Consider the following 23,516-nt stretch of genomic DNA (forward strand, 5'->3'; position numbering starts at 1 on the left):
CTGTTCTATTAAATCGTTCTTATCTCAACCCAGGAGTTTTACTTCTTTTCCTGATTTTCTCCCCCATCCCACTGGATGGGGGGGGAGTGAGTGAGCGGCTGCGTGGTGCTTAGTTGCTGGCTGGGGTTAAACCACGACACTTGGTCTACCTGCCTGAGCGGGTAGGGAGGCCAGGTCTACCCCTCAACACCGGTAGGGAGGCCAGGTTTACCCCGCACGCATGGTTAGGTAGACCAGGTTTACCCCGCCCACTCGGGTAGGAAGACCATGTCTACCCCACCGGCGCTGGTCGGGAGGCCAGGTCTACCCTGCACACGTGGTTAGTGAGGCCTGGTGTACCCTGCCCTTGCCAGTAAGGAGGCCTGGTCTACCCGTCCCACTGGAAAAGAGAGGCCAGGTCTACCCAGCCTGCGCGGTTAGGGATGCCAGGTCTACCCCACCCATGCAGTTACTGAGTACCGGAACCCCTACTGGTGCGCCGGGGTACACCTGCTGTCCCTACTAGTGTGCGGGGGTAGACCCGCCCTTCCTACCTGAGCCTCCACGTTAGGCCCGGTATCCCTACCCAACGTGCCGGGGTACTACCGGTTCCCCCACCAGTACTCCGGGGTAGTACTGGTACCCCTAAACAGTGCTCCAGGGTTGTACTGGAACCCTTAGTGTTGCACCGGAGTACACCTGTTGTCCCTACGGGCGCGCAGTGTTAGACCCAGCCTCCCTACCTGACCCTCCAGGGTAGGCCCGGTATCCCCACCTGATGCTCCAGGGTAGGCCTGGCACCCCTACCCGATGCTCCGGGGTAGTACCGGTACCTCGACTGCCACTTAGGGGTACAACTGCTGACCCTACTGTTGCTCCGGGGTACGGTATCCCTACCCAACGCTCTGGGGTAGTACCGGTTCCCTCACTAGTACTCCGGGATAGTAATGGTACAATCACCGGTACTCCAGGGTAGTACGGAACCCCTACTGGTGCTCCGGGGTACACCTGCTTTCACTACAGGCACGCAGGGTTAGACCCGACCCCCTACCTGACCCTCCATCGTAGGCCCGGTATCCCTACCTGATGCTCCGGCATAGGCCTGGCGTCCATACCTGATGCTCTGGGGTAGTACTGGTACTCCCCACCGGTACTCCACAGTACTATCAGTAAACCCACCGGTACTCCAGGGTAGTACCGGAAGCCCTACTGGTGCGCCGGGGTACACCTGCTGTCCCTACTAGCGCGCAAATGTAGACCAACCCTTCCTACCTGACCCTCCGCGTTAGGCCCGTTATCCCTACCTGACGCTCCAGCGTAGTACCGGTACCTCTACTGGCGCTTAAGCGTACACCTGCTGACACTACGGGCGCGCGTGGGTAGACCCGGCCTCCCTACCTGATGTTCCAGGGTAGGCCCGGTATCCTTACCCGACGTTTTGGGGTAGTTACGGTGGCCCCACCGGTACTCTGGGGTAGTACCGGAACCCTTACTGGTGCTCCAGGGTACACCTGCTGTCCCTAATAGCACGCAGGGCTAGACCCACCCTTCCTACCTGACCCTCTGCATTAAGGCCCGGTATCCCTACCCGAGGCTCCGGATTAGAACCAGTTCCCCCACTGGTACTCTGGGGTTGTACCAGAACACTTTGTGATGCGCCAGAGTCCACCAGCTGTCCCTACGGGCGCACTGGGTTACACCTGGCCTCCCTACCTGTCCCTCCAGGGTAGGCCCAGTATCCCTACTGGACGCTCCAGGGTAGTACCGCTACCCCCGCCGGTACTCCAGGGTTGTACTGGTACCATTACCGGTACTGCAGGGTAGTACCGGAACCCCTACTAGTGCTCCGGTGTACACCTCCTTTCCCTAAAGGGCACGCAGGGTTAGACCCGGCCTCCCTACATGATCCTCCAGGGTAGGCCCAGTATCCCTACCTGACGCTCCGGGGTAGTACCTGTACCCCCCACCGGTACAACGCGGTAGTATCAATGCACCCACTGGTACTCCGGGGTTGTACTGGAAATCTTATTGGTGCGCTGGGGTACACCTGCTGTCCCTATGGGCGCGCAGGTTTAGACCCGGCCTCCCTGTCTGACCCTCCAGGGTAGGCCCGGTATCCCTACCTGATGCTCCGGCGTAGGCCTGGCGTCCCTACCTGACCCTCCGGGGTAGTACTGGTATTCCCACTGGTACTCCGCGCTAGTATCGGTACACTCACCGGTACTCCAGGGTAGTACCAGAACCCCTACTGGTGCGCTGGGGTACATCTGCTGTCCCTACTAGCGTGCGGGTGTAGACTCACCCTTCCTACCTGACCCTCCGCGTTAGGCCCGGTATCCCTACCCGACGCTCCGGGGTAGTACCGGTACCTCTACTGGCGCTTAAGCGTACACCTGCTGACACTACGGGCACGCATGGGTAGACCCGGCCTCCCTACCTGACGTTCCAGGGTAGGCCCGGTATCCCTACCCGACGTTCCGGTGTAGTTCTGGTGCCCCCACCGGTACTCTGGGGTTGTACCGGTACCATCACCAGTACTGCAGGGTAGTACCGGAACCCCTACTGGTGCTCCGGCTTACACCTGCTTTCCCATGGGTGCGTGGGATTAGACCCACCCTTCGTACCTGACCCTCCGCGTTAGGCCCGTTATCCCTACCCGACGCTCCGGGGTAGTACCGGTACCTCTACTGGCGCTTAAGCGTACACCTGCTAACACTACGGGCATGTGTGGGTAGACCCGGCCTCCCTACCTGACCCTCCGGGTTAGGCACGGTATCCCTACCCAACGTTCTGGGGTAGAACCAGTTCCCCCACCGGTATTCTGGGGTTGTTCTGGAACCCTTTGTGATGCGCCGGAGTACACCAGCTGTCCCTACTGGTGCGCTGGGTGAGACCCGGCCTCCCTACCTGACCCTCCGTGTAAGGCCCGGTATCCCTACCTGATGCTCCCGGGTAGGCCTGGTGTCTCTTCTCAACGCTCTGGGGTAGTACCGCTACCCCCACCGGTACTCCAGGGTTGTATCGGTACCATCACCGGTATTCCAGGGTAGTACCGGAACCCCTACTAGTGCTCCGGGGTACACCTGATGTCCCTATGGGTGCGCGGGGTTAGACCCGGCCTCCCTATCTGACCCTCCGCGTTAGGCCCGTTATACCTACCTGACACTCCAGGGTAGAACCGGTTCCCCCACTGGTACTCTGGGGTTGTACAGGAACCCTTTGTGATGTGCCGGAGTCCACCAGCTGCCCCTACGGGCGCACTGGTTTAGACCCGCCCTTCTTACCTGACCCTCCAGGTAGGCCTGGCGTCCCTACCTGACGCTCCGGGGTAGTACCGGTGTAGGGTTCGGCATTCGGAAGATCTCGTGATGTCACGGAAAGACGGAGGGTTAGTCGCAGCCCTATGACATATCTGTAATCCCGCCTACCCTTGTTAGTAGAAAAGGAATTAACTGCGCAATAAAAGGCGGAAGTTGGCGCTCACACTGTGTGTGTTATCTGTCTCTTTCCCTGGTCCGGGCCGACCAGTGATCTAATCATGGCACCTTGATATGTGGCTAACGCTACATAATGGTGACCCCGACGTGATTGGTCGCACTAGGCAATGATGAAGCTTGCGCAAGCGATTGAGGTATTGAAGGTATTGGTTGATGAGGTGGGTGCCCACGGAACGATAGGGAGGGGCCCCACGGGCGAATGCATCCTATGGATGTGGCGCCGGGGATGCGTTTGGTTCTCCTAGAAAGTTTTAAGCCCCCCAAAATGGGGAGAGAATCGGGAGCTTTTGCTCCAAACTGCGCTCAGGGGCGAGCGCGGAGCTGCAGAACGATTACAAACTTGGGGAAAAGTGGAGAGGGTGGTCGTGGCAGGACGGAAGGCTGGGGCGTGCTGGTTGGCGGAGCGAGCTGCTTTGTTTGCGGATGAAGCGCCGCCTCAGGAACAGCGGGAGACAGTGCCCCCAGGGACAGTAAGTCAGACTCAGACGGAGTGGGCGGCCGTGGAGCGGGCTTCACAGAGCGGTCCATCTCTGATTGAGGGCATGGATGCGGAGGGTACGGCAGAGACAGAGGTTTTTCCTGTAGTGGCGGCACCAGCGGGGACGGATGTGCCCCCTCCGCAGTATCCATGGGGGGGGTTGCGGCGGGTGGTTCAGGGTGACTCGGGGGAGTGCCTCTTGGACTGGGTTCCAGGTGGGGATGTCGGGGGAGATTTATACCATCAGTTGAGAGAGTGGGAGGAACGGCCACCCGCAGAGGGGATAACTGGGAGGCAGTGGGGGTTGGAGACTGTGGCAGAGGAGGAAACACCCCCCCGTGGGGGGAATCAGGCGCCCTTACCGGGAGAGCAGACTGAGCCTTCTGAGCCTGTGCCTGCTGAGCCGTCATCTGCACCCCCTCCGGCGCTTCCTCCGGCCCCTCCCTTGGCTCCTCCTTTTCCGCCCCCCCACCCACCCACTTGCAGCGGCGCGTGTCAGCTGGCCATGGAATGGCCGCCACCAGCCGCGGCTGGCCCCCGGGCAGAACCTTCCGCTCCCCCGCCACCGCCCTTTCATCCATCCCGCCTCTCGGAACCAGAGACGGTGAAACCAACTGCGCCCACGATAGACGCGGAGCCGCCTGCAGTAGTCGCTGCGGATGAGAGGGAGAGGCATTGGAGGGGAGTAATAAAAAAAAAAATGTCCTTGTGGATGGGACTATGCTCCAAGCATTACCATACCACCAAGAATGCAGGAAGAAGGGAAACTTTACACTGAGCGCCAAGGCCCCTCGCGCGATGACACAAATGCAAGGGGTTTGGGCTGCCGGCCCTCAGGCAGCCTTGCAACCACCAGATCCGCCACTGCAGGAAGCTCCGGAGTGGACGTGGAAACCGCGATACACATTCAACATAAAGGGACCATTGAGGTTTGGGCTTAGTGCATCTTTAATGGGGCAATCTTCAACAGCTCTAAAAGGAATTCTGGTAGTCCCAGGGCTTATTGATGCAGATTATTGTGGGACTGTGAAAATTATGATTCATGTTTTAATCCCTCCTGTTTCTATTCCTAAAGGTACCAGAATAGCACAATTAGTTCCATTCAGGTCGTGTGTTCTGAACCCAGGTGAAGTACAACGTGGAGATGGTGGATTGGGCTCCACAGGGAAACCGCAGGTCTCAGAGCTGTGAATGCAGTGATGCACAGTATGGGAGCCCTGCAGCTGGGTTTGCCGTCTCCAGTTATGCTTCCAGAAGAATGGGATTTGTTAATTATAGATCTAAAGGATTGTTTTTTCACCATTCCCTTGCACCCAGATGACGCTGAATGGTTCGCCTTTTCGGTACCATCGATTAACAAGGCAGAGCCCTATAAGAGATACCATTGGGTCGTGTTACCGCAATGAATGTGCAATTCCCCCACGATGTGTCAGGTATATGTGGCCTGGGCATTAGAGCCTGTAAGAAAGCAGTTTCCTCAGTTACATTTTGATAGCGGGAAAGAACTTGCCACAGGATGAAATTTTAACTCAGTTGCAGGACATCTTAAGCCATCGCCGAGTAATAATTGCTCCTGAAAAGGTGCAAAAGGCAGCACCTTGGAAGTATTTGAGGTGGCACATAGATGCTGGCAATGTTAGAAATTTCAACGGTACATGATGTCCAGAAGCTTGTGGGAGATATCCAGTGGGTGCGGAATCTTTGTGGTATCACTAATAATGATATGGCCCCTCTGGTAGAACTCTTGGGTACGAGCACACGTGCAGATTGATACCTATCCTGCTGCCATGTGGGCTACGGCACAAACTGGAGAAAAGGCCTTACATACTGAATGACATCTTCACGCTTCTTTTGCAGTGCTGGGTATGCCTAAAGAAATTAAGACGGACAACAGCCCAGCCTATGGTTCTACACGATTTGCTCGATTTTGTAATTTGTGGGGAATTCACCATGGTACGGGTATTCCACATCTTCCCACAGGACAGCGTATTGTCGAACGGGCCAACAAACCTTAAAGAGCATGCTGCAAAAACAAAAGGGGGGAACCCAGGGCTTACTCCCAGAGGAACGATTGGCCAAAGCCTTATTTGTGCTAAATTATCTTAGATTGACAGGTGATCACAAAGACCCACGAATGGTAGTGCATCATGCTCTTTTACAGGCGAAAAGGACTCAACAAAGTACAGGAATCATGGTAATGTATAAGGACCCAGAGTCCGGGAAATGGTGCGGACCAGCAGAAATAAAAGTTATTGGGAGAGGGTATATGTGTCTGCTTACAGATCGAGGCCTTCGCTGGATCCCGGCTAAGTGGGTCAAGCCATGGCTTCGCACTGATGCTGGACCTGGAATTGTCCCAATGGCAACTGACACGGCACTGGCGGGTGCTGGAGCCACTGATCCAACAGATTCTGACTAATAGAGTATTACACTTTAGAGGACTAGCAGACATTGAGTCCTTCAGGGAGGTTTTTAGAACAGCGTGCCTTATTGTATATAGAACTTGCTTTAGGTAAAAAGTGTGTTAAGCGTAATTTGATTAAACATAGTGTGATTACGGGAAGACAGTGTGGGGTAAATGTAAAAGTTAGTTAAAGCCAAAATTAGGGGTAAGGTCTATTTCCATTAATAACCTGGGAATGAGGTTGATTGTGTTTCCACAGATTCAGGACTCCTGTTGAATTTGCATGATCATCATCATCTGGAGCATCATAGATGGTGTGGCAATATGAATACCACCTCAGTCAAAAACTAATGTATAGGTCACCTTGGTTAACATAACAGGTCAAGATTCTCTGTGCATTGCAACCGCATCACAAAGCCCATGAACCAATAGACAAGATGGCTATGACTCGTGTAGCGCACCTGGCCAGCAAGCGCATGCGTCATAGATTGCAACTGAGGCGGACTTTTGGCACCCGCTGGCTACGTGTGCTAAAACCCGTTCCTCTGCAAATGTATAAATACCGGGATTTTCCAAAGAGCATCGGGCTGGTGTATTGTAAGGCCATTGTTGCCTCTGTGGGGACGCCCACGGAAAGCTGGCACCTACAGATTGCTGGGCTGAGTTCGTGGAGCAAGATGGCACAAGAATGTATGGATGGTTCATCTTCCTCATAGTCCTCATGGTTCGGGTCATTAGGGATAACGGGTTGGCTCAAAGAATTATGGGCATTATTGTAGTTATTGTGATTTTAGCTATTGTAATAATTTTACCTTGTTCAGCTTGTTAAGTAGAAATGGCATCCCTTATAACAGCACCGGCCAGGCCATTGTAGAACGAGCACATCGAACCTTAAAGACCCTGCTCGATCGGCTTAGGGAAGGGGAGCAGGAGGAGCCCTCCTGGTTACAGGATAACACACCTGTTCTCCGTACACAACGTCTTCTGTTAACTGCGCTAACTTCATTAAATCAGACAGTTTGGGGGGACCTGTAACAGACGGCGGCGCAACGACATTTTACGAGCACGGAAGACAAAGGCGCCTACCCGTTGGTCCGCGTGCGTGACCTTCAGACATGCCAATGGGATGGGCCGTTTGAGCTGCGTTGTCTCGGGTGAGGGTACGCCTGTGTACAGACACCTGAAGGGCTACTGAAATGGGTTCCTAGTCGTATGGTTCGTCCTGCCCTAACCTCATAGTGTTTGAGTGTTTTTTCTTACAGATTGCTGTCATCCTTTCCTGGCTTGTGACACCTTGGGTATCTGCTACAAATTTCTGGCAGTGGATGCAAAACCAATTGGTGGGCCTGATGCGTATGACATCCCTCTCAGAGCCCATCAATACGTGCCTTTATGGGATCCGGCTGTCAGAGCTCGCAGCCAGGAATCTGGGTGCCCCAGACAGTAAGCCTTAACATCAGCGTACCAACGATAAACTTTAATAGAAGTAATTCTTTCCTAGCCTTAACTTTCCATTTACCACTTGTGTGAATTCTCTGTAAAGGAGCTCTTTGCTCTGCAAGGTAAATGGGACATTTACGTGTGTTTAAGATACAGTGTTTCAACTTAGTTGTAGAAATATGCTTATGCTCATAGTACTTTACACAGTTATTTCTTTACGTGGAACTGTTCATAACCATAGAAGCTAGCTAGTCATAGGGAGGGGAGAGATGTAGGGTTCGGCGTTTGGAAGATCTCGCGATGTCATGGAAAGACAGAGGGTTAGTTGCAGCCCTATGACGTATCTGTAATCCCGCCTACCCTTGTTAGTATAAAAGGAATTAACTGCACAATAAAAGGCAGAAGTTGGCGCTCACACTGTGTGTGTTATCTGTCTCTTTCCCTGGTCCAGGCCGACCAGTGATCTAATCGCAGCACCTTGATATGTGGCGAACGCTACATACCGGTACCCCTACTGGCGCTTAAGCGTATACCTGCTGACACTACTGGAGCGCGTGGGTAGACCCAGCCTCCCTACCTGACCCTCCGGGGTAGGCCCGGTATCCCTACCCGATGTTCCGGGGTCGTTCTTGTGCCCCCACCGGTACTCTGGGGTTGTACCGGAACCCCTACTGGTGCGCCGGAGAACACCAGCTGTTCCTACGGGCGCGCTGGGTTAGACCTGGCCTCCCTTCATGACCCTCCGTGGTAGGCCCGGTATCCCTACCTGATCCTCTGGGGTAGGCCTGGCGTCCCTAGCTGACCCTCCGGGGTAGTACCGGTACCCCCACCAGTACTCTGCGGTAATATCGGTATACCCACCGGTACTCCCGGGTTGTATTGGAACCCTTACTGGTGCACCAGGGTACACCTGCTCACCCTACGGGCGCGCGTGGTTTGACCCTCCCTTCCTACCTGACCCTCTGGGTTAGGCACAATATCCCTACCTGATGCTCCGGGGTAGTACCAGTACTCCCACCGATACTCCAGGGTAGTACCGGAACTCCTACTGGTGCGCTGGGCTACACCTGCTGTCCCCACTAGCGTGCGGGGGTAGACCCACACTTCCTACCTGACCCTCCGCGTTAGGCCCGTTATCGCTACTCGACTCTCCGGGGTAGTACCGGTACCTCTACTGGCGCTTAAGCGTACACCTGCTGAACACTACGGGTGCGTGTGGGTAGACCCGGCCTCCCTACCTGACCCTCCGTGGTAGGATCGTTATCCCTACCCGACATTCCGGGGTAGTTCCTGTGCCCCCACAGGTACTCCGGGGTAGTACCGGAACCCCTACTGGTGCGCCGGGGTACACCTGCTGTCCCTACTAGCGCGCGGAGGTAGACCCGCCCTTCCTACCTGACCCTCCGTGTTAGGCCCGGTATCCTCACCCGACGCTCTGGGGTAGTACCGGTACCTCTACTGGCGCTTAAGCGTACACCTGCTGAACACTACAGGCGTGCATGGGTAGACCCGGCCTCCCTACCTGACCCTCTGTGGTAGGCTCTATATCCCTACCCGACGATCCGGGGTAGTTACGGTACCCCCACCCGTATTCCGCGGTAGTATCGGTACACCCACCGGTACTCCCGGGTTGTACCGGAACCCTTAATGGTGCTCTGGCGTACACCTGCTTTCCCTATGGGTGCGCGGGGTTAGACCCGGCCTCCCTACCTGACCCTCCGGGTTAGGCCCAGTATCCCCTACCCGATGTTCCATGGTACATGGTTCCCCCACCGGTACTCTGGGGTTGTACTGGAACCCTTTGTGATGCGCAGGAGGCCACCAGCTGTCCCTACGTTCGCACTGGGTTAGACCAGGCCTCCCTACCTGACCCTCCAGGGTAGGCCCAGTATCCCTACCTGATGCTCTGCAGTAGGCCTGGTGCCCTTACCCGACATTCCGGGGTAGTACCGGTACTCCCACCGGTACTCCGCAGTAGTATCAGTATACCCACCGGTACTACCGGGTCGTACTGGAACCCTTACCTGTGCGCCGGGGTACACCTGCTGACCTTACGGGCGTGCAGGGTTAGACCCGCCCTTCCCACCTGACCCTCCGGGTTAGGCCCTGTATCCCTACCCTACATTCCGGGGTAGAACCGGTTCCCCCACCGGTACTCTGAGGTTGTACCAGAACCCTTTGCGATGCGCCGGAGTACACCAGCTGTCCCTACACGTGCGCTGGGTTAGACCCGGCCTTCCAACCTGACCCTCTGGGTTAGGCCTGGTATCCCTACCTGATTCTCCGGGGTAGTACTGGGACCCCCACCGGTACTCCAAGGTAGTATTGGAACCCATACTGGTGCGCCGGGGTACACCTGCTGTCCCCACTAGTGTGCGGGACTAGACCCGCCCTTCCCACCTGACCCTCTGGGTTAGGCCCGTTATCCGTACCCGACGTTCCATGGTAGAACCGGTTCCCCCACCAGTACTCTGGGGTTGTACCGGAACCCTTTGTGATGCGCCAGAGTCCACCAGCTGTCCCTATGGGCGCGCTGGGTTAAACCCGGCCTCCCTACCTGACCCTACAGGGTAGGCCCGGTATCCCTACCTGATGCTTTGCGGTAGGCCTGGCGCCCCTACCCGACGTTCTGGGGTAGTACCAGAACTCCCACCGGTAGTCTGCAGTAGTATTGGTATACCCACCGGTACTCCCGGGTTGTACTGGAATCCTTACTGGTGCGCCGGGATTACCCTGCTGACCCTATGGGCGCGCGGGGTTAGACCCACCCTTCCTACCTGACCCTCCGGGTTAGGCCCGGTATCCCTACCTGATGCTCCGGGGTAGTACCAGTACCCCCACCAGTACTCCGGGGTAGTACCGGAACCCCTACTGGTGCGCCAGGGTACACCTGCTGTGCCTACTAGTCCATGGGGTAAGACCCGTCCTCCCTACCTGACCCTCTGGGGTAGGCCCATTATCCCTACCCGACGTTCCGGGGTAGTTCCGGTTCCCCCACCCCTTTGTGATGCGCCGGAGTCCACCAGCTGTCCCTACAGGCATGCTGGGTTAGACCCAGCCTCCCTACCTGACCCTCCTGGATAGGCCTGGTATCCCTACCTGATGCTCCGCGGTAGGCCTGGCGCCCCTACCCAGCGATCCGGGTTACTACCGGTACTCCCACCGCGGTAGTTTTGGTATACCCACCGGTACTCCCGGGTTGTACCGGAACCCTTACTGGTGCGCCGGGGTACACCTGCTGACCCTACAGGCGTGTAAGAGACTGTGTTGATTTGCTGACTTGACATCGCTGCCTCCTCGACATCCTGTCGTTGTAGGGGGGTACGCACAAGATGTCCCTGAAGAAAGCCACCACATCTGCACCTGCTGAGCTGTGCTTGCCCACAAGCAAGGTGAGAAACCACCATCAGCACCTGGGCATGCGCCCATGGAGGAACAGGGGGTGGCACACAGGATACGGAGTTCTGAAGAAATGGGTGGACCTTTCAGAGAAATGGTGCGGACTGGAACTAATAAAAGAACTGTATACTCCCCTCTCGCTCACACGCGAAAAACCCAGACTTGGAAGACACCTGAAGGACTGTAACATCTGGATTAGAAGGAGAAGCACCTGACTGGGAGCTGAAGAACCCAACCCTCCAACACCGGCGTCGGAACCCACTCAGCGGGACGTTGCTGGCTTCGTGGTGGTGGTAACTAGTCTTGCTACCTCTCTTCCGTTCTTTTGCTTAGGTCTGTCTCTTTCCCTTCTTCCTCACTCTGTTCTATCACAGTTATTGGTTGTTGTGGGAAATAAAAGTTGTAAGGTTGTACAGCATTTGACCTCGTTTGTGTCTTAATCTCGCTCTCGGGATCATTTAACAACCCTCCCCGATATTGGGTCGGGACATTTTAATTGGTGTCAGAAGTGGGATCCCTAGAGATGAGAGTGCTGTACTACTTTGTTGTTGAACTTTTGTGTTAATGTGTAGTCTGGCTCCCGAGAGTGAAAAGGGGGAACTAGTATATTCACGCGTGGCCCTCTCAGGACGTAATCCTCCTTTAAGTTAGTGTGTGGCTTTGAAGTTTGTGCTCTTGAGAGTGAGAAGGGGGGAATTCGGAACTATTGTGAGACCCTCTCAAGACGTTACCCCCTTCTAGTGGTGTTGATCTGTGACTGGATACTGTGCCCTTCTGAGAGGGAGACCCTCTCAGAACGCAGACCCCCTCATTTGCGTTAGAGAAAATGGATGCTCGGGAAACTGTTGGTGTTTGTGATTCTGCGCCCTCACGGGTTGAGGGAATAGAGAAACTATATGATCTTTTAGAAGACTACTGATCTTGCCCCTCAGTCCAGGGACAAGATTGGGTGAAAAAGCACTGGTTTCAACCACAGAGTGTGGTGGATAGGATAAGAATCTTACAGAAGGAAGCTAAGGTTAAGAAAGGGAAAGGAAAAGCTATAATTTGTGCGGTGCTGGGAGCGAGTCTGGCAGCCGCGATGGAAGAGAGGAAGCAAAAGTCTGGTCAAAGTGATATGATCAGAAGTCTGCAGGAACAATTGCAAGAAAGCAAACAGTTGCTGGAGGAGGAAAGGAACCTTGTTAAGGTTTTAACGAAAGAATTGAAGAAGCAACTGGCGAGAGAGATGGAGAGAGAGGTGGAGGTAGAAACGCCGCCTGCGGAGAAAAGGACACAGCAAATCTATCCTCAGGGGGATTTGCAAAGGGCAAAGGAGACCTTAGAAAGCCCCCCCACGTGTGTCCAGTGATTAAAACAGGGTATGTGTATGAGGACAGTAGTGATGACCGTCCTCAGGTAATCACTAAAGAAGCCCCATATACAGCAACTGAATTAGCAAAAGTGAGGAAAGATTTTTCAAGGATGGCAAAGGTATCTGAGACAGAGTATGTGTGGAGAGTGTCTTTGACGGGAGGAGATGGAATCTTATTGTCAGAGAAAGAAGCTGAAGGATATTGGGGTCCAGGTGTGTTTATAACAACTGGCAATCACCAGGCCCCATGGTCACTGACAGAGAGTTGCGTACTGGGCTGGAGGGCTGAACCCCACGGAAAGGGGAGATCCCCTTGCCATAACCGGCACGGTGGATCAGTTAGTGGAAAGTGTGCAAAAGGCGGCATGTATCCAGATGATGTATGACCAGGAGCTCAAGCCCCATCAGGGCTCCCCGATGATGCTGCCTGTGGACCCAGAGAGGATGAGTATATCTCTGAGACCAATTGGGATCCAACTGCGAGGGACAATTCTAAACACCCTCAATGGAGAAAGGACTAGGTCCACTCTGGAGGGGAGGATGTCCCCTGACCTTCGGCAGCCAGGGAGAAAAGTGTGGACATGGGGAGAGGTAGCTCAGGAGTTGACTGACTTTGGGAGAATATTCGGCCCTGTTAGTGGACCTTCTCAAAGAACTGAAAACAAGATCATACGGCGACTTATTGGGTGGCTATTAGCCCCTGGAAGACAGAGGCCCCTAAGTCGACAGGGACTGTGGCAACTAGGGCATCAGAAAGGCATTCCCCGGGACTTGATGGATGGGCTCTTGACCCAAAGATTGGAGGAGCTTGTGCAGAACTGGTCAGGGCAAAAGGCTGTTTCCAAACCAACCCCTAGTGCCCCACCCTTGATAAACCCTGAGGACAAATTAACTAAAGAGGAGAAGGTGGCGGGAAACTAGATCCTCCGCTCCCTGAAGGTGAGGGGGGAGACGGAGGGTGGATGTTTGTTAGACAACTCACCTGCAATACAAAAGGAGATTTACTGATTACTATTGCTGTAGGACCAAAGAAAAGACCGGTGACCTTTTTAGTTGATACTGGGGCACAAATTACCGCGCTAAGGCGGACTGAAGCAGAACGATGTGGGATTTCGGCTCCATCTAAAAATCTGATTGTCTTAAATGCTTTTGGGAAAACCCAATCCGTGCCCATGACTCCGGCAACCCTATGGTTGCCAGGGGAGGAAAACCCGGTCAATACCATGGTGGCCGTAGGATCTTTCCAGATGAACCTTTTAGGTATAGATGTTCTGAAGGGTAGACAGTGGCGTGACACCCAGGGAAACTCATGGTCTTTTGGTGTCCCTCAGGTTAGGCAGTTAGCCGAAACATCCGGCATGGAGGTGCGTCTATTGCAAGCGGCACCTACCCTTCCCCCTTCCAAACTGCCGCTAACAGCTGCTGTACCAAATATTGCTGAATTGATAGCTGCCATTCAGGAACAATCCCACCCTGTCATGGCAACGATCGATGTTAAGGATATGTTTTTTACGGTCCCTTTACAACCTGAGGACCAGGACCATTTTGCCTTCACCTGGGAAGGACAACAGTACACCTTTACACGACTGCCCCAAGGATACAAGCTGGCTCACCATGCTCTAGCGCAAGAGTTGGAAACAATTCCCATAAAAGCAGAGGTAAAGATCTATCAATATATGGATGATGTGCTCATAGGAGGAAGGCAGGTAGAAGAAGTTAGAGAAACCCAGAATGACATCATCACCCATTTGGAAAGTATAGGGGTGACAACTCCACCTGAGAAGATCCAGACTCCTTCAAGTGAGGTAAAATTCTTAGGAATCTGGTGGAAGGGAGGCATGACGTGTATCCCACTGGATACCCTTTCCTCTCTTGATCAGATCCAGATGCCAGAGTCAAAGAAAGACTTACAGCATGCACTAGGGTTGCTTGTGTTTTGGAGGAAACACATCCTGGACTTCTCAATTATTTCTAGACCCCTGTATGACTTGTTGTGAAAGAGAGCTCAGTGGGAATGGACTCAGGTCCATGACGAAGCTTTACAGTTGTTGGTGTTTGAAGCGAATGCCTATCAGGCCTTTGGTCCCATTCACCCAACTGATCAAACTGAGTCAGGATTTGCCAAGACTGGACTGTCGATCCATTTGTGGCAAAAGGGTCCAGAGGGGCCTGTTTGGCCCATTGGGTTTTATTCTCGTAGCTTTAAAGATGCAGAAAAAAGGTATACGACTTGGGAAAAGGGTCTATTTGTAGTTAGTTTAGCTCTGAGAGAAGCCGAACGGACCATCCGGCAACAATCTATAGTGCTCAGAGGTCCATTTAAAGTGATCAAAGCAGTTTTGGCAGGAACGCCACCCCCTGACGGGGTGGCCCGGAGAGCCTCTGTGTGAAAGTGGTATGCACAAATAGAACACTACTGCTAAATCTTTTCTGTATCAGAAGGAGCCGCAAAAGTGTTAAATATACAAGATGAGGTAAACCCAGACAGAGACACCTCCGGGCTTTTACCTGTAATAGAAGTAGCTCCTCCGTCTTCTGGACAATTGCAAAATGTCTGGTTCACGGATGCCTCGTCGAAGCGAGAGGGAAAAATTTGGAAATATCAAGCTGTGGCACTTCCAGTAGATACCAAGGAACAGATCATTACCAAAGGGATAGGTAGTGCACAAGTAGGAGAACTAATTGCTGGGTGGAGCGTCTTCCAGCACAAGGCTCAATCTGCTTCCTCTGTCTATATCTATACTGATTCTTATGCTGTGTTTAAGGGCTGCACTGAGTGGCTTCCATTCTGAGAACAAAACGGGTGGGAGGTCAACAGGATACCTGTATGGCAAAAGGAAAAGTGGCAAGATATTCTCGCCATTGCCAGACAAGGGAAATTTGCAGTAGCATGGTGTCCTGGGTTCAGCTGGGATAGAGTTAATTTTTTTTTTTACAGGAACCTGGGAGGTGGGGGGCATAGCCGGGGCAGCTGACCTGAACTGGCCAAGGAGCTATTCCATACCATGTGACATCATGCTCAGTATATAAAGGGGGAGCGGGCCGGGGGGTGGGCTCTTCTTTTCGGTGGGGGAAGTGGCAGAGCGTCGGGTCCCGGGTGGTGAGCAGTTGCACTGTGCATCACTCTTTTTGTATACTTTTTCATTAGTACCGTTGTTGTTGTTGCAATTTCTTTGTGTTGTTCCAGTAAACTGCCTTTATCTCAACCCTCGAGGTTCCAGGTTTGTTTTTTTCTCTCCTCCGTCTTCCCCCCATCCCACCGGAGGGGGGCGGGAGGAGTGAGCGAGCGGCCGCGTGGTCCTTTGTTACCGGCTGGGCTGAAACCACGACAGTCCTTTTTGGCGCCCAACGTGGGGCACGAAGGGTTGAGATAACGACAGATCTGGCCAGAGCGTGTTGAAACAAATTTGTCATACGCATTTCTTATACTAGATAAATAGATGTTAGTCACAATGTTGATTCAGCTGTTTACATGGTGGCGTTTTGTAAGTTCTTATATGCTTTATGTATTGCCTGTAGTTGCGTATCTCATCTCTGGGAGAGTGATTGGGATTATCATTTTGCTGTACTGGGCAATGTCGACTTGTGAAATGATTACATCACTGGTCATGAGGTTAAGCTGTTATCTGTATGAGGCAGTGATATCATTTCCAGACTTTGGGCACCTTCTGTCGGATTTTATTGGTAATTACACCCAACCCATGGGGAAGTCAGGGGGGGATACTTCCCCCCATCCGTTTCCCCTCCCTTTTCTCTTTCCAACTAATTACAACAGTTTTCGAGAATTTTGAATATCCTTGGGATGCGCAAGCCTGTGTGCTGTTAGTGCTATGCCTCCTGACTATGTTTCAGGTCTTGTCTAGGGCTACAAAGAGGCTCTTTAAGAGTACCACCCAGAGATCTGTCCCAAAGCTGGATATTCATGGGTGGCACGGCGTGTGGGAGGATGTGGGCAGGTATCTAGAGAACTTCTCACCTCCAGTGACTTGGAAGTTCACTCCCGAACAACTGCAGAACCCTCATGAAGTGATAGAATTTTTGAAAGGAAAATGCTGTGGCTATCCCAGAGACACACAACTCACTACACTGTGCTGGGCCCTGGCCGGTATCTACCAAACCCTGCTTGATACTATGCAGCACCCCCAGGGGGAAAAGGGGGAAAAGATGGAAAACAAGACAACATGTACCGTGGCTGCCCCAACCCCGACAACATGCACTGTGGCCGCCCCAACCCCGACAACATGCACCGTGGCCGCCCCTACCACGACAACAGGTAGCATGGCTGCCCCTACCCCGGTGACAGATACTGCCACTAAACCAGAAAACCAACCTGTGCCAGTATCAGTCGCCCCTGTACAGAAAAAGAAACACACAAAGAAATCAGTTCGCTCAGTGAGAGATGAAGATGAACCAGGGTCATCGCGAGAACAGGAGGAAGAGGCAGAACCTGAAATAATTACCCGATCTCTATCCCTGAGTGAGTTGCGTGACATGCGAAAAGATTTTAGCCGCCACCCAGGTGAGCACATTGTTACCTGGCTGCTCCGATGCTGGGATAATGGGGCTAGTAGTGTGGAATTAGAGGGTAAGGAAGCCAAGCAGTTGGGATCTCTGTCTAGAGAAGGGGGTATCGACAAGGCGATTGGGAGAAAAACACAAGTCCTCAGCCTCTGGAGGCGACTTCTGTTAGGTGTAAAGGAAAGATACCCTTTCAGGGATGAAGTTACATGTCACCAAGGCAAGTAGACCACCATGGAGAGAGGTATCCAGTACCTGAGGGAATTAGCCGTGCTGGAGGTGATTTATAATAATCCAGAAAATGCGCAGTCACCCACAGATCCAGATGAAGTCCAATGCACACAACCGATGTGGCGGAAGTTTCTACGAAGTGCACCACCAACCTATGCCAACTCATTGGCAGTAATGTCCTGGAAAGAAGGCTATGGACAAACGGTGGATGAATTGGCTGTCCAACTCCGGCAATATGAAGGAAGTCTCTCTTCCTCCCTACGGGCCTGTGTCTCAGCTGTAGAGGAATTGTCCCGAGAGTTCCAGCAATTCAAAGTAGATATGTCCTCCTCCTCACCTGTACAGGCCCGCATTGCAGTTATTGGGAGTAAGCGTTCCTCTGCCCAAGAGAGAGGAGAGAGAAAGTACACACGACGGGCTAACCTGTGGTTTTACCTGCGTGACCATGGAGAGGACATGAGGAAGTGGGATGGAAAACCTACCTCAGTCTTGGATTCACGGGTACGGGAGTTGCGAGAAAAAGCAACCAGAAAAGAAGATTCTTCTTGGAAAACTGCTGCTCCAGTTTCCCGTGAGCAGTCCCCCGGGCGCAGTAGATGGGCCGATCTCATTTCTGATCCTCTTGAAGGGACTTCTGATTCACATGTGCAAAAAGTGGGTAACAGATATTCTAACCAGGATTAGAGGGGCCCTGCCTCCAGCCAGGTGGAGGAGAGGGACAACCGAGTCTACTGGACAGTGTGGATTCGATGGCCTGGCACGTCAGACCCACAGGAATATAAGGCTCTAGTAGACACTGGTGCACAATGTACCCTAATGCCATCAAGTTATAAAGGGGCAGAACCCATCTGTATCTCTGGTGTGACAGGGGGATCCCAAGAGCTAACCGTATTGGAAGCCGAAATGAGTCTAACCGGGAATGAGTGGCATAAACACCCCATTGCAACTGGCCCAGAGGCCCCGTGCATCCTTGGTATAGATTATCTCAGAAGGGGGTATTTCAAGGACCCAAAAGGATACCGTTGGGCCTTTGGTATAGCTGCATTGGAGACGGAGGAGATTGAACAGCTGTCTACCCTGCCTGGCCTCTCCCAGGACCCTTCGGTTGTGGGGTTGCTGAAGGTTGAAGAACAACAGGTGCCAATTGCTACCACGACGGTGCACCGGCGGCAATATCGCACCAACCGAGACTCCCTGATCCCCATCCATAAGCTGATTTGCCAGTTGGAGAGCCAAGGAGTGATCAGCAAGACTCACTCACCCTTTAATAGTCCCATATGGCCCGTGCGGAAATCTAATGGGGATTGGAGACTAACAGTAGATTATCGTGGGCTGAATGAAGTCACGCCACCGCTGAGCGCTGCTGTGCCAGATATGTTAGAGCTTCAATATGAACTGGAATCAAAGACAGCTAAGTGGTATGCCACAATTGACATTGCTAATGCATTTTTCTCCATTCCTTTGGCAGCGGAGTGCAGACCACAGTTTGCTTTCACTTGGAGGGGTGTCCAGTACACCTAAAATCGACTACCCCAGGGGTGGAAACACAACCCCACTATTTGCCATGGACTGATCCAGACTGCACTAGAAAAAGGTGAAGCTCCAGAACACCTGCAATATATTGATGACATCATCATATGGGGCAGCACGGCAGAAGAAGTTTTTGAGAAAGGGAAGAAAATAATCCAAATCCTTTTGAAGGCTGGCTTTGCCATAAAAGAAAGTAAGGTCAAGGGACCTGCGCAGGAAATCCAGTTCTTAGGAGTAAAATGGCAAGATGGGCGTCGTCAGATCCCTGCGGACGTGATCAACAAAATAACAGCTATGTCCTCACCGACTAATAAAAAGGAAACACAGGCTTTCTTAGGTGTTGTGGGCTTTTGGAGAATGCATATTCCAAATTACAGTCAAATTGTAAGTCCTCTCTACCAAGTTACCCGGAAGAAGAACGATTTTAAATGGGGGCCTGAGCAACGACAAGCCTTTGAACAAATTAAGCGGGAGATTGTTCATGCAGTAGCTCTTGGGCCAGTCCGGACAAGACCAGATGTTAAAAATGTGCTCTACACTGCAGCTGGGGAGAATGGCCCTACCTGGAGCCTTTGGCAGAAAGCACCTGGAGAGACCCGAGGCCGACCCCTGGGGTTTTGGAGTCGGGGATATCGAGGATCCGAGGCTCGCTATACTCCAACTGAAAAAGAGATATTGGCAGCATATGAAGGAGTTCGAGCCGCTTCAGAAGTGGTTGGTACTGAAACACAGCTCTTCTTAACACCCCGACTGCCAGTGCTGGGCTGGATGTTCAAAGGGAAAGTTTCCTCTACACATCACGCGACTGATGCCACGTGGAGTAAGTGGATTGCACTGATCACACAACGGGCTCGCATAGGAAACCCCAGTCGCCCAGGAATTTTAGAAGTGATCACGGACTGGCCAGAAGACAAAGACTTTGGAATGTTGCCAGAGGAGGAGGTGACACGGGCTGAAGAGGCCCCGCTGTATAATGAACTGCCAGAAAATGAGAGGCAATATGCCCTGTTCACTGATGGGTCCTGTCGCATCGTGGGAAAACATCGGAGGTGGAAGGCTGCTGTATGAAGTCCTACACGACTAGTTGCAGAAACTGCTGAAGGAGAAGGTGAATCGAGTCAGTTTGCGGAGGTGAAAGCCATCCAGCTAGCATTAGATATTGCTGAAAGAGAAAAGTGGCCAGTGCTCTATCTCTATACTGACTCATGGATGGTGGCAAATGCCCTATGGGGGTGGCTACAGCAATGGAAGAAAGGCAACTGGCAACGCAGAGGTAAACCCATTTGGGCTGCCGCACTGTGGCAAGATATCGCTGTTCGGATAGAGAAGCTAGTGGTAAAAGTACGTCATGTAGATGCTCATGTACCCAAGAGTCGGGCCACTGAAGAACATCAAAACAATCAGCAGGCAGATCAGGCCGCCAAGATTGAAGTGTCTCAGGTGGACCTGGACTGGCAACGTAGGGGTGAGCTATTTATGGCTCGGTGAGCCCACGATACCTCAGGCCATCAGGGGAGAGATGCAACATATAGATGGGCTCGAGATCGAGGGGTGGACTTGACCATAGACACTATCGCACAGGTCATCCACGAATGTGAAACATGTGCCGCAATTAAGCAAGCCAAGCGGCAAAAACCCCTGTCGCATGGGGGGCGATGGCTGAAATATAAACAGTGGGAGGCCTGGCAGATTGACTATATCACACTCCCACGAACACGCCAAGGCAAGTGCCATGTGCTTACAATGGTGGAAGCAACCACTGGATGGCTGGAAACATACCCTGTGTCCCATGCCACTGCCCAGAACACTATTCTGGGCCTTGAAGAGAAAATTTTATGGCAACACGGCACCCCAGAAAGAATCGAGTCGGACAACGGGACTCACTTCCGAAACAACCTCGTAGATACCTGGGCCAAAGAACACGGCATTGAGTGGGTATATCACATCCCTTATCACGCACCAGCCTCCGGAAAAATCGAACGATACAACGGACTGCTGAAAACTACATTGAGAGCGATGGGGGGTGGGACTTTCAAACATTGGGATACACATTTAACAAAAGCCACCTGGTTAGTTAATACTAGAGGATCCGCCAATCGGGCTGGCCCCGCCCAACCAAGACTTCCACATACTGTAGAAGGCGATAAAGTCCCTGTAGTGCGCATGAGGAGTATGTTAGGAAAGACAGTCTGGGTTAGTCCTCCCTCAAGCAGAGGCAAACCCATTCAAGGGGTTGTTTTTGCTCAGAGACCTGGGTACACCTGGTGGGTGATGCAGAAGGATGAGGAAGTTCGATGTGTACCTCAGGGAGATTTGATTTTGGGAGAGAATAGCCAGTAAATTGGGCTGTATGATACCTAACTGCTAAATACCCTGCCAATGCATGTCATTGTATCTATAGTGTCTATATGCCATATCAAGGGTATTACTGTAAGAATTACCCAAATGACTGCGGGATGGACTTTGAAACTAAGCCAAGTACAACAGCGACAGAACTTGAACTGACACCCAGCAATTTCCTCAAGATCAACATCCTCGACCTGCAGAACAAGGGCGTGAGTTGCACCAAATGTACTAGCCACAAGTTCCAGAGGCAGCATACAACAACCCACCATCTCACACCATCTCTCTTATCCTGAAGAACTGTTACAACAGATGGAGCCCCAAAGTCATGGACTAAATAAAATCAATGGACACATTAGAGGAATAGCCCATACGCTAAAGGAATACCATTCGCGTGTGTGTGTGTGTGCGGGGGGACGACGGGGACGGACGCAAGTCCATATACTTATATATATAAGACAAGGAAGTGGTAGTGGTCGATTGGAAAATGTAAGATCTGGGCATGATGTAGATGGTATAGAATAAGGGGTGGATAATGTCCTGGGTTCAGCTGGGATAGAGTTAATTTTTTTTTTTACAGGAACCTGGGAGGTGGGGGGCATAGCCGGGGCAGCTGACCTGAACTGGCCAAGGAGCTATTCCATACCATGTGACATCATGCTCAGTATATAAAGGGGGAGCGGGCCGGGGGGTGGGCTCTTCTTTTCGGTGGGGGAAGTGGCAGAGCGTCGGGTCCCGGGTGGTGAGCAGTTGCACTGTGCATCACTCTTTTTGTATACTTTTTCATTAGTACCGTTGTTGTTGTTGCAATTTCTTTGTGTTGTTCCAGTAAACTGCCTTTATCTCAACCCTCGAGGTTCCAGGTTTGTTTTTTTCTCTCCTCCGTCTTCCCCCCATCCCACCGGAGGGGGGCGGGAGGAGTGAGCGAGCGGCCGCGTGGTCCTTTGTTACCGGCTGGGCTGAAACCACGACACATGGGTAGCATCTCACCAACCAGATGATGCCCCGGTGAGCCAATGGAATGCTAAAGTGGATGAGCTGGTCTGGCTAGCTCTCCTACAAAGCACCCAGATAGTGGAAAATTGGGAACGCCTGTTAGAATGGCTACATGTAAAACGGAAACATTCAGGAGTCCAAGACCTCTATTGTGAAGCACAAGCCCGAGGGTGGCCAGTTACCAGGGAAGAATGTAAAACCTGTGTGTCCTCCTGCGAACAGTGCCACGCCCGTTTGGAAAGACACCCACTGGAGGGTGGCCCCCTGCATTTGAGAGAGGGAAAAGATGCCTGTGAAAAAATTGGTAAGATTCATACTAGATGGATTGTTCCCTCTTTCTAACCTGAGAAGCGAAGTTGTTCTTGTTTCACTTTCAGGAAGAAGCAAGCAACACAGACATACCCACAGAAGAAGAGAAGCAGACACGATGTTATTTCTGATTATGTTATGTTGGAGATTTACCTATGAAGGTGAAGGGAAGCCAATTCCCCCACCTCCCCTTATCCCATATGATTCCTATAAGGATAACAAATCTGTTTTGTTAGAAAGTAGCCCATGTCCCCATTCAAACATGGAATGTTTGAGACGGTGATCTATGGTCTTGGTTACCTGGAGCACCATGGGTAAAACGGCTTCTGTTTTACCTGTTGTGTGCATTTGTCGCTTTGATGTTTGTGCCACGTGCTATTCCTTGTTTTATTCAATTAATCCAACATGTCGTATTGAATATGCAATTTGTATCTGTTGCTTCGCCTGACGGTGTAAAACAGATTCGTGTCGTTTGCCAATCAAAGCGTGCGACTGTATCAATTGTTTAGGCACATGCGCTTTGGGCTGGGCGTGTGGAACTGCGTAAATGCCCCTTCTCAGGTTAGTCAGACCACCATTCTTATTAGCTCCGCAATCAGCCAAAATGTGGACCCTACTTACACTTTACTTTGTGGCAGTTGTTTTGTGGGCTTTTGCAATAAGTATGTGTTTGACTTGTAAGTGTACTGGGTGGCTTTGGCATTTTATGGCAGCTGTTTTGTTGGTCTTCGCTGTATTTTTCTTTGTGGTATGCATGTATGGGTCTTGTAAGGGTTTGTGTAAACCATCTTGTAATTGCACTTGTTCATGTGGACGACCACCCTCTCCCCCTCCCCGTTCTGGAGGACCAGGAGCACCTTCTTAGGCCCGGACGGGGACACATTTCAGTAGATATTGTTATCATTGTTGTTATCCTATTATGTGTTTAGGTAAAATAGTGTTTAAGCATTGTTATATAAGGTTACTGTTTATTTGTTCTAATCTGGAAATTTGTAGAAAAGCCTCTAGGCCCAAAATAAGGAACAGCTTTCCCGCCGC

General features: G+C 52.2%; 1 long non-coding RNA gene across 1 annotated transcript; it reads right to left on the reverse strand.

Annotated features, from left to right (window-relative positions):
• Nucleotides 1-676: 676 nt before the first annotated feature.
• LOC138682985 (uncharacterized) lies at nt 677-9,871 on the reverse strand. Its single transcript, XR_011322792.1, has 3 exons — nt 9,841-9,871; nt 9,410-9,464; nt 677-812 (listed from the first exon to the last, which is right to left on the reverse strand). It is a non-coding gene; the product is annotated as an uncharacterized lncRNA (long non-coding RNA).
• Nucleotides 9,872-23,516: the final 13,645 nt, after the last annotated feature.

Source organism: Haliaeetus albicilla, chromosome 30, assembly GCF_947461875.1.
Source record: "Haliaeetus albicilla chromosome 30, bHalAlb1.1, whole genome shotgun sequence".
Taxonomy (NCBI): Eukaryota; Metazoa; Chordata; class Aves; order Accipitriformes; family Accipitridae; genus Haliaeetus; species Haliaeetus albicilla.